General features: G+C 36.8%; 1 pseudogene; it reads right to left on the bottom strand.

The window, feature by feature from the left end:
• Nucleotides 1-4,990: 4,990 nt before the first annotated feature.
• LOC148697977 (uncharacterized) lies at nt 4,991-5,949 on the bottom strand (annotated as a pseudogene).
• Nucleotides 5,950-12,566: the final 6,617 nt, after the last annotated feature.

The following is a 12,566-nucleotide window of genomic DNA, read 5'->3' as shown; positions in this document are numbered from 1 at the left end:
TGCCGAGTAACTTATGAGTTAACGTCATTGTGAATGCGGGCGTCCTAACTCGCAATCGAGCTTGGCTGGGCGAGTAGAATAGATGTGGTGGCAGTGGTGTTAAATGTGCTGTTGACTTCTACATTTAAGTGACTACGAGGAAGAAATGTATCTTTGTGTTAGGTTCTAGAACTTGAAGACAAGGTTGTCTATTTCATTGCAAAGTTCAGGATCTTCTATATTAGGTTTGACTGACTCAATTATATTTGTGAGAATATATGTGCATCTAATCGGTATCAGGTTGTAAGCGCACATGTACTCAAAGGAGATGAATGTTTTTTAATGGTGAATGGGGTTCGGTCATCTAAATGTGATGTGGTAGAAACTTACACACAAATTAAACCCTATAAATTATGCAATCGTAGTACGAGTAAGTAAGGATTGTTTTATTTCGAGGATTAGAAGGGAAGCTAATCAACACAAATTAAACTTGTAAAACTGAAAACTAAGTTAAACTAACAACAAAACAATGACTAGGATTTTGGACGAATTTGATTAAAACAATAGTAAATGACAACAAGTTAATTAAGTTGTGAATGAAATATGGATGAAAGGATAGCTAAAGGATTCTTCTCCACACATGAAGCATATGCATACAAATCGATTTCTAGTTATTATTCCTATAAACCATGAATGAAAATACCCCAAATTAACTGTGAACAACACTAATTAACTCTTGGATTTTCTTAAGTTCATTGAATTGGACTCAGTGATACAACAAAATTATTCTTCTCAAGTTCCATAACTATGAAAAGCATGATAGAGATACATCTCGAAAATCATTAAGTTCTTTTAAAATCATAAGCATTGACAAAACATTCGTAACTATGAAAAACATGATATTCCTGCCAAGAATTTACTTAACTCAATCATGACTAGTGACTTTTACCACTTACAAATATAAGTTCATAACGATTAGATGAAATTCCCTTATATTCTAGTATCAAATCCCTGCATGCAAACTAAGTGTGCACCCTTAATAAACATACAAGAATAATTCTCTATAAAGCAGATAAGTAAATCGCATTCATGTTTTATAAAATAATAACTGGATGTAATCAATTCATATAAAACATATGATCATGGCTTCGAATTCACTTCTAGCTAAAAAGAAACTTAGTTACACATGTTCATCATAATTGAAAAGCAATCTAAAATAAACATTAAAACTTAAAACAAAGATAGAAAGAACTCTGAAAACTCCAGCAACCTCAATGGATGAATGGTAGGCATGGCACTCTCTAAAACGTGTAGGAATTTCATATATATATATATATATATATATATATATATATATATATATATATATATATATATATATATATATATATATAGGGAGGGAATGGCTAAATCCAAGGAGGAAAAGGTTTTGGTGTTTTGAATTATTTTAGGACTCTAAGAATTAGGTAGAGAGTGTTGAAATGTAGTTAGAATTCCTCCTTGCAGTTGGAGATAAGATAAGATAAGATTGGATAAGATAAGATAAGATAAGATAATATTCCTCTCCAACTAGGATTCCTCTTTCTTGTGTAATTTCTTGCCTTCCAAGCCTCAACTTTAATTTCTCTAGATTTTAGCACATATCTAGCACCATTTAAACACCAAAAACGTCCAGCCGATATGCTATCCTCGCATGCTATCCAATCCAAGTCCAAAACTACTCCAAATTGCTCCATTTTGCCATTTATTGTCATCTTTACCAACTGCACCTACAATAATATGAAAATAACTTAAATTATCAAAACAAATGGAGATTAACTAAGTAAATGTAAAGATATAAAATAACAAAGTCGCATAAATATACTCCTATCAAAATGCCAAACTGTAAAATGCATTTGAGAGTAACCAATCATGAATTGCTTAACTTTTTAGGGAAGCTAATAAAGTGAACTATTTGGCCTAAAGAGTTAAGAATTCTTCACTTGCCAAGATTTGGATGGATAATTAACCAACCCAGTAGTGTCGTTTACTTGTCCAAACTAAAGGAGCTCCTATTCTGCTTAATTATACTACACCAGTGTTGTTTACTTATCCAAATTGAAGGTGTCGCTGGTTGTCAACACATTGCTATTTACTTATCCAAACTGAAGATGTGTCTGGTTTCATGTAGAGCTTTTCAGTTGTTTGTAAAGTTGAAGGAGCTTTTCATGTTGCAGAATCTCTTCTATTTATAGGGATGGTTTTCGCGATAAACAGGTTTGCCAAGGTAGAGTCATGATAGGATTGTGTCGCTCGGCATTTACTTGAATATTCTTTATGCATCCCCTTTAATTCCTTCCTTAGCCGAAACTCACCTATATCTAGTCTCGACCTCTTTGATTTAAACCAGGATTCTGAACCTAGTTCCTTTATGCGTTTAATTCATCTTTATCTCATAAAAAATGAACTCTAATTCTTAGAATAATTCGCACCTAAACAGAACCCATTATGATCCTTGGAAATTTTAGTTCTCTAAGGACTCAACCGAGCTACATATGAATTTAATCATTTCACAATCCCACTTCCATGAGGACTCGGTTGAATCAACACTTTCATGGGCTGAAAACCCACTAGCCTGATGGGTCATTATTAGGCTGGGATTGTGGCTTTTCAACTCAGGTTAGCCCAGTCTCGGCCCAAGCTTTTATTTTAGGCTCAAACAATATGCATCCAATTGTTATTAGACATTGATCCAATAAGAGCAACTCCATTGTTACAAAGGCCCCCTATGGCAAGTCACTATTGAATAGCCTCCAATGAACAATAGATGCCTTTTGCATCTCCATCCCTACACTGAATAACCATGGCAATAGCCAATAAAATATTAGTATTTTTTATTTTATAAATAATACAAAATAATTTTATTTGTAATTTCGGATAAGATTTTTAATCGTTCTCATTGCGCTACGTGTCATTATCCGAGAAGACAATTTTTGGTGATAGATTTTGATAAGATATTTATCCAATGACGTCGTGCCATGTGTCGTTACCTTTTCAGAATTGTTAATGATAGATTTCCGATAAGATTTTAACCAACCACGTCACGCCACGTGTCACAATCTGAAGACAATCTTTGAGGATAGATTTCGATCAGATTTTTAATGAATGACGGCATGCCACGTGGCATTATCTACAATCTAATCCTTTCTTTTTCCTCCATATAACCCACCATCCAGCGCTAGAAATTACACACCAAAATTAAAATCTCTATCATTATTCATAGTTTTTGCTTCCTTCTTCACCAAAATCAAAATCTCTATCATTATTCATAGTTTTTGCTTCCTTCTTACAATGTCTTCTTCTTCAAGGATGTTATGGAAAATCGAGGAGAAAGAGAAATAATTGTTTAAGCAAGGGGAAGTGGCCCAAAATGAGATGGAAGACAAAGAGGATGAAGAGTGTAGAAAGAGAGATGACGAAGCAAGAAGCCAAAGAGCCTCACATTCCTGTTGAGTCATCCAAGTTATGGCTCAGATCTGCAGGCCCAGTTGCTTTGCAAACCTTGATAGAAGTAGCAACGACAAGGTACATATCTCTTGGACGATTATTTTGTCTGTAACAGTGCATTCCCTGATACGTACTTTAGAATGGAACGACATTTGTTCAACAAAATCATGATTGTTGTTTGCAACCATGATTCTTACTTTGTGCAAAAGAAGGATGTTTTTGGTGTTATGGGTCTCCTTCCTGAACAAAAAATTACTGCTGCCTTGCGGATGTTTGCATATGAAGCATCTGCAGACCAAATGGATGAGATAGCGAGGATGGGGAAATCAACCATTATTGAGTCCTTGATGAGGTTTTGCTCTGTAATCAAATCTATCTACACAACAGAGTACCTCTGGAAACCCATTAAGGTGGACTTGCAAAGGCTTCTGAAGAAGGCCTAGATGCAAGGTTTTCCTGGGATCATTAGAAGCATCGACTGTATGCATTGGACCTGGAAAAACTGTCCAAATGCATGGCAAGGAGCTTATGGGGACAGAAAATGAGCAAAAAAAATATCATTTTAGAAGCGGTGGCATCATTTAATACATGGATTTGGCACGCTTTTCGGTGTTTCGGGGGCTTAAAATGACCTCAATGTCCTTGTTCAATCCCTAGTGTTCAACAATGTACTGCAAGGAAAAGCAACAAGATGCATGTACTGGGTCAACAAACGTAAGTACCATGGGCCATACTACCTAGCAGACGACATTTACCCAAGGTGGTCATCCTTTGTCAAAACAGTGCCACGTCCGTGAAGTGCAAAGGAAAAACACTTTGCAAGCTATTAAGAGGGGTGTAGGAAGGATGTGGAGCGTTGTTTTGGTATCCTCCAAGCTCGTTGGGTGATTGTCAGGGGTGCTGCCAGAATGTTTGATTTAGAGTTGCTTTGATTCATCATGATGACGTGCATCATTCTTCACAACATGATTGTGGAAGATGAGTACGATTATGATGCCATTGATGAATATGAGCCATACAAGATGAACAATTCTATAACACAAATAGATTGTGCTCATGACGCCACTGAAGAACCCATGCAACACGAGCCATTACAAAGGGATGGATGTTACAATGAAAGACTCGTCCAACGAAAGGCAAATTGACTTGATAGAGCACCAGTGGGAATTGAAACAAGCTTAAGAAACTTAAGTTCATTTAGTGTGTTTGTTTTTATTTGGTGTGTTTATTTACTTTTATTTGGTATTTTTTTAAGTTCAGTTAGTGAGTGTTTTTTTTTTTTTTTTTGGGTGTGTTTGCAATTTTATTTGGTATGTTTATGTAATTTTATTTGGTGTGTTTATGTCATTTGAATAAAGATTCTCTTAGTTTAAATAAATTACCAAATTAAATAAATATACTCTTAGTTTAAATAAAGTACTAAATTCAATAAATTGGAAACAACATAAAGTACTATATTCAATAAATAAGAAATTACAACCCAAAGTGATTGGAAAATTATGGGCTCCGGTTAAAAACAAATTCCCTAGTCCCTCGTGAATGGAAAATCATCACCTAACAAATTTGTGGTGCTAGGATCATCTCCTCTTGTGGCGCTAGGACCATCTCCTCTTGCTCTCGCTTCCCTTGCACGCCTCCTTCCCACCACGTCCACTTTCTCTGAATTCCAAAAATATTTAGAATTCAGTGACTTCCCCTCTAAAGGCTCCTTCATAATGTCACAATCTTGTTGAGCCCTTCTTTCTTCTTTAATCTCTTCCCTTTCTTGCCTAAGTAGTTCTCTTTCTCTCTCACTAGCTTGAAATAATTTCTCAGCAGCTGTAGCTTTTGCATCATCTCTAGCCTTATCAGCCTTAAATTTAGCCATTTCCTGCGCCAAAGTCAATTCACCTTGGTGAGCAAGTTCTTCCATATATTTTGCATAATCATTCTTGGAAGCATTCCCTTTTCTCTTTGAAGCCTTCTTACCTTGAGGCCTAATTGGATAACAGGTCAACCCCGACGCTTGTTCAGGGGGCGTTTCTAGCACTTCTTCTGCGTCATCTTCATGAACATGCGAGGCATGATCAGGCGTAGAGTGTAGAGGAGTGTTGTTTATGACAACTTCTGGACCGACAGGCACAAATCTGAATTTAGGACAATCTTTGACAATATTCCAACATTCCCACCGGTTACCAAGCTTGTGCTTAAAGTGTCTACACAATGCGGGAGAAGAAATAATTATAATAAAAGATTACTACTAGCTTGTGCCAAGACGTCTCTCCATATACTAAGCGATTGGCTGAGTATTCTCCAACGACTGGACATCAATTCTTTGGTTCTTTTCCCACCAATTTTATCAAGATAATTGGTATGAATAAGACTCCACATTTCTCGCAACTGCATCTCATTACCCGTAATCAGATCATGAGTAACTTCAACCCAACTAGAACACAACGTAACATATTCAATAAGTGTCCAATTCGTACCTGCATCATTAGTCATTTTGTTGGAAACCAATTGGATTGGAACGTTGAGAGAAAGATTGGAATATGGTTGAAAGTATTTGAGAAAATATGAAATTGTGGTATAAGGTAGAAGATAATGAGAAGGTATTAATAGAAAAGTAAAATCAATTTTTTTATTAAATTAATTAATTTCTGCCGTTGGGTTAAAAAATTTTGAAATCCAACCCTCTAGATTGTGCCACGTGGCACAACGGTAAAATTTCATATTTTTTTACTGTTATTTCTTCTTCTTATTTTTTTAATTTTTTTTTAAATTTATAAAGGCGAATAACATGGAACGTTGATCTCAAATCCAACGGCTAAAATTAATGAAGGTTTGAATTTTTTTTTTACCGTTGAAAATCCAACAGACGAGAAACTGTCATGTGGCCTCCAACGGTAACATTACGCAGGGCTGCGCTGCGAGCCCTACAACCTGAAAAACATGTCGGGGATGCGTCCCCACCCACACATGTTATGCACGTGCTTGACTAAAAAAATATTAAAATGTGGCTGACATCGCCCTGACGTCAGCGTTGCATCACCTCCACCTTAGGCTCTCGGGCCACTGCTTCTCGCTGGGGCTCTCGCTCAGGCCCTCTCCTACGCTATTGCCCGCATAGGCTAAATGTCATTGCTGGGGTTATTGCCCCTTGTTCTCGAGCCAGTTCATCGGGCTACTCCACACGGTGGAGTTGCTCTAATTATTTAGAATCACATGATTAGTTTTAGCAGTATGTTAACTAATTATGTTTATGCACCCTGGTGTAAACTTGATATGCACTGATTCTCCTTTCTCTAAACAACTACATATCTAATCCACTAACGCTGTCACTACTAAGAAAACAAAAACAAAATAAAACCTCTAACTAATAAACACAAGCAAAAGAGCAATAAACCTTACTCCAACAAAAATACTTTCTGACTCTTTACCTTCAAATCAGCGGCAGCAGCGCAATGAACCATAAGTTGCAAATACTAAAAGAAAAACTAATGAAAAGTCCAAAAAAACTTTAGTTTGAATGAAAAAGGATAAATAAATGTAGTGAATAGTACTAGAAAAATGTCAAAAATGTGGTTTTTCGTTAAAAGTGAACAATACCGGGAGTGCTTCGTTAAAACTCTCAGTACTAAAATCCCAAACAACATAACAAAATTATTCACGCATAATTTGAGACAAAAAAAATCAGAAATGAAATCAAATTAGGCTTATTTTTGTGACTAACTACAAAAAGAGAAATTCTATTTACTTTCAAAAGGCGTCTATCGACACTTAATATATATTGACACCATTTCTAAATTTCAATGTTTTACTTTATTCTCTGTATTATTACTCTATATAGTATTAACCTCCTTATATCATAAAAAGTTTTGGTCCAACAGAGGCCAGTTATGTATATGAATAAAATTTACATTATAAAAGTTATAATTTTCCTAGATTCGGCATCACCTTCATATTGTTAGGGCTAGAAAAAAAATTCCAAAAATCTTGAACCCAACCCGATCCAAACCGAAATCGACCCAAATTATCTCGAATTTTCAATTTCCAAACATTTTCAGTTTCGTTTTTATCCCAAACCAAACAGTTTGGCTTTGGATTCGGTATAGATAGCCTAAATTTTTTGTTTAACCCAAACCGAACCGATATTTATATATTTACTATTATTCAAATATAAAATAAAATAATTACCTCATGAGGAGATCAAAACTCCTAACCACTGAACCTTCAACTTTTGAGATATTGAAATGTAACTAATATTTAATACGTTATATAATAACTATTAATTACTCAATTTAACATTCCCTCAAAACCCTAGCCGCTATCCTTTTCACTCTCTCGTGGGCTTCACCTCAGTTGCATGACGACCATTCATTTCGTGTGTATATATATATATATATGTGTGTGTGTGTGTGTGTGTGAGATAGCTTGTCCCGAATTATTCGTACCGTAGGTGTGAAATGATAATTTTGCCCTTGGTGGGTATTTGTCATTTTGGGGTGATTGTTTTGGGGTTTTGTTGGTTGCATCTGGACCACACACACCCTCATCCTCATCATCCTCTCCCGTGTACCATTCTCTCTCTCTCTCTCTCTCTCTCTCTCTCTCTCTCTCTCTCTCTCTCTCTCTCTCTCTCTCTCTCTCTATTCTTCTCCCTTTGTACGGACGAGACCCAAATCCCTTGCAAACGTCATTGATCGAGGTGGAAATTAGTACCTTTGTGTTCGTGAGGACCATACAAGTCCAACCATACCAATTTCAAGTAAGAAATCCTTCGATTTTACGTCGAACCAGGAATCTCCGTTTTGGTCACGGTTTATGCACACGTGAAATGTTGTTTTTCAGGGAATTTGAAGCTTATAGGAAGCTTAGTGAGGTCCTTAGGAAGCTCGGGGTGGTTCGTTGGAAGGAATTGGACGTCGGGATCGTGAGTTGCGAGTTTGGCCTATTTTTTCTTGAATTTCTCTAGCAACTTTTCGTGATCTTTGAGGTTTCAAATAGGTATAACATTGTTCTACTCATCTCCAGCTTTCCATTGGTGCAAATTTCATGAAATTCGGTGAAGAAACAAGTGAGAACGAAGGGTTTGAAGTTTTTCTAGTTTTCCGGCGATCGGCATTTCACCGGAGAAGAAAATAGTATATTCCGTTAGTTTTGGACGAAATATGTTGACGCCGTCAGTCAGTTTTAACGGAATCTGTTAGGGTTTAACGGAATATTCCTGACGGCGTTAATTGACGCCGTTAGTGTGCCTGGCACGTGGCCGGGCGTGGGGGCGCGTGGGGTCTCGAAAAATTATTTTAAAAACATGGGGATGTTCGTGAGGTTGAGTAGATCACGTTGGTATATCCAAACCCATTTGAGCATTGTATGAGAAGTTATTACCTAGTTTTGGTTATGTGCTTTAAATTGACGTTTTTATAGTTGTTTCGCATATAGGTGAGACCTATACTGAGGACGAGCGCAGTCACTCGAGGTAAGGGGGTTACGACCCTTCCACATACCAGTGAGTGGGCTTTTGGTTTTCTGTATATACCTATATACTTGTGGTTTTTCCCAGAAAATGATATGGAATGTTTATATGTTTTAAATGCCATGCATAGCGTTTGCCTATTTAGTTATGCATTAGTAGTTGCATATATATATATATATATATATGTTTAGTGCTGCGGACGTACAGGTAAGTGCCAGGTAAGTTTATGGTTTATGATTGTGAATTAGTGGTTATGTGAGATGCATAGAGAGCTTATAACATGCACCTCCGGTGTTAGTGCTCTCGCCCAGAGTAGGGCATAGTCCTTCACGTGATGTTCACCTCCCGCACCACACGCTCATCTTGGATCCAAGTTAGGTGCACAGTCCTGTCATATAGACCACTATAGGTGGTTTTGACTCGTAGGTGACCCGCGATTATTCGCCCAGTCTTCACGTGATCGTAGCACTTGAGCGTATTTATTTACACCCAGTCCTGTCGTACAGACCACTTTAGATGGTTTCGACTCGTGTGCAGATATAGTTAGTGAGTTGGGGATTTGAGCTCTAGATTCAGCCGTACAGGTCACGTTAGTTGACTCTGGCTGACATGTTACTTACATTGATTGATATTACCTGGGTTACTTACATTTATTGTGGAGGCATTCGACATGGCATATTTCTGATCATGTTTTCGATATATGTGTATATTTTATTTTCTGGGAAACTATAGGTTTTATGGCGAAGGGTTAGAACTTTTGACATTGAAATGATTTTGAAAAGCTTTGTTTTTGCCTACTCACACTTTCTGTTTTGCGCCCATCCAAGTTCTAGTTTGGATTGCTCTTTTGGTGGCTTACGAGGAATCCACGGCATATCTGACAGATTATCACTAGTGTAGGACCACCTCTGGGTGTGTTTAGTTAGTATTCTTCTTCTGGACTGCACTTAGGCTTTCTGTGCTCTGAATATTGTTTTTCACACTTGCACTTGCACTTGTACATTAACTACATTGTTTAGTTGTGTGGTTTTTATTTATTTGTACTTTTATTATTATATTTTGCTTTCGCACTGTGCACATGGCTACGTCACCCTTATGTGACGGCCAGCACGCCTTGATTTCGGTCGGGGTGTGTATATATATATATATATATCTTTCTCTCTATGTGTCTGTCTCTTGTTCCACCACGACGACCATCACTGTCACCCAAGGTTCTAAGAGGCAGCAGAGGATAGGGGTGGTGGGCAGGGGCTAGTGCCTAGGCGTCTAGGTGGGGGCCTAGGTTGTTTTTTTTTTCTTCCAGTTTTAATTAAATTTGTTATATGACATAAATATACATTCACTTATACTTAAAAAAAAAATTACATACTTGTATTCAGATAAATAAATTGCATAATAGAATCTTATAAATTATGAAGTACTAGAACATATTAGAAACATAGGGAACAAACATTTAATGAGTGTTCATCCATGTATCTAACAAGTCTCTTACAATTCATTGAAAAAATAAAATGCTAAATGGAAGTTATCTACTTTCTGTCTAAGTGAAAGTTGTGACCTAGAAAAGGTGTCTAGGTAGGTTAGGCGGGTGCCTAGGCAAGTTTAGCGCCCTTTTTTCTTCTTTAAACGCATAAGGATTAATGCACAGATCAGACAACACAATGCTACCATTGTGTTTTAGCCATCGCTGCCATCAAATTTCAGCCATTGCTGTCACTGGATTTCAGCTATCGCCACATTGCTGTTTACCGAATCACCTCGAAACTGAAATAAGTTTCGATATTCCTGATTTTTGGGATACTGAAAATTTAAGTTCAAAATCGGGCCAAGAAAATCTATCATGACTATTTTGGGATAAGGTTTCGAGAATCATTTTCGGTTCCCAAACCAAAACTACCCCTTCATATAGTAACTGACAACAAGTACAAAAATATGCAATGTGACAAATAAAACTTTATTTGTTAAAGTTGATGCCACACATATGAGCTTGGAAGTACATAATACCTCGTCAACATGCACATCTTCTTGGTGAAACCATAATGTTTCTAGCTTCTCAAGTATGTTTACGGAGAAGAATTAAAGAGTGCACTACATACATACATGCACTAGATTTTAAAGATTGAGTGTCTTTTGTTTACCAATGTTACATTTTGAAAATTGATGCGCTCCACTAGTAGTTCTTTGTATCCATACAATTTTCATTAAGGATAACTAAGGCAAAAAATGATATTTTTTAGCTACACCTCTATTAAGTAATAATCTCAGTAAATCTTAGTAAGGTTATAAAATTGGTTGGGTCCCAATATTACGATTATATAGAGGTTTTACTATACCAACAATGTCCTTTAAAATAAAACAAAAATTGAAAAAAAAAGAAAAAACGAAATAAAAAAAAAATCCAAAAGTGTTGTAGTTAGTCTCCTCGATACCTTTCGTTTGTGGCCTCTTCCATGCAATCAACTTGCTGGAAATGTGGCTTTAAGGCCAATCATGAGATCATACTTTGTGGAATTTCACATAGTGAGCTAAGTTTGCTTAATCTAAGGGCAACGCTTAACCTAAGGGCAAATATTATTGTTTAAAGTAGTCTCATTGAATGTTATACGTTTAAACAATAAGACTAGGAGTGTAATAGGGAGAATGTAATCTAAAGAAGTTAGCTTCATGAAATTTTTCTTTCTCATACACATATCCTAAATGTTTCGAATTATAGGATTGCCAATTGGGCATTGACAATCCAGTAAGATCAATGCATACTATGTCTTCTCTCTTGAAAAAGTGACTGGTTTTTAGTATTGGTGTGAGAGTTGCTAATGACACACCCCGACCGAGATCAGGGCATGCTGGCCGTCACGTGGAAGTGACGTAACCATGTGCACAGTGCGGAAGCTAAGAAATAATAATAAAAAAATACGAATAAATAAAAACCTAGCTATACACAAGGTAAATAACATACATGTGCAAGCGTAAGTGTAAAAAACAAAGTTCAGAGCACGGAAGACCTAGTGCAGTCCGGGAGAAACAACACTAAATAAAACACACCCAAAGGTGGTCCTACACTGGTGATAATCTGTCAGATAAACCAGGAAAATCCTCTGGGGAGCCACCAAAAGCGCTAGCCAAACTAGAACCTGGAGGGGCGCAAAACAGAAAGCATGAGTGGGAAAAAACAAAGCTTTTCAAAAATCATTTCATAAACAAGCTCTAACCCCTCGCCGTAAAACCTGTATACTTCCTAGAAAATAGAATATATATATATATATATATATATATATATATATATATAAAAATCATGCTCAGACATATGCCATAATATGCCATGCCAAATGCCTCGAAATAAAATGCAAGTACTCAGGTAATGCCAATCAATGTCATGTAATATGTTAGCCGGAGTCACCTAATGTGACTTGTACGGCTGAAAACGTTACTTTTAAAGCACATAACCAACATTACGAAATAACTTCTCATACAATGCTCAAATGGGGCGCATGAATACACCAACGTGATCTACTCAACCTCACGAACATCCCCATATTTTTAAAATAATTTTCTGACACCACGCGCAGGCACGTGCCTGGCACACTGGCGGCATCAGTTAACGCCGTCAGGAATATTCCGTAAATCTAACTGATTCCGTTAACGC

The sequence above is a fragment of the Pyrus communis genome, chromosome 3 (assembly GCF_041283825.1).
Source record: "Pyrus communis isolate YQ-2024b chromosome 3, ASM4128382v1, whole genome shotgun sequence".
Taxonomy (NCBI): Eukaryota; Viridiplantae; Streptophyta; class Magnoliopsida; order Rosales; family Rosaceae; genus Pyrus; species Pyrus communis.
This window is presented reverse-complemented; position numbering and strand designations above follow the sequence as displayed.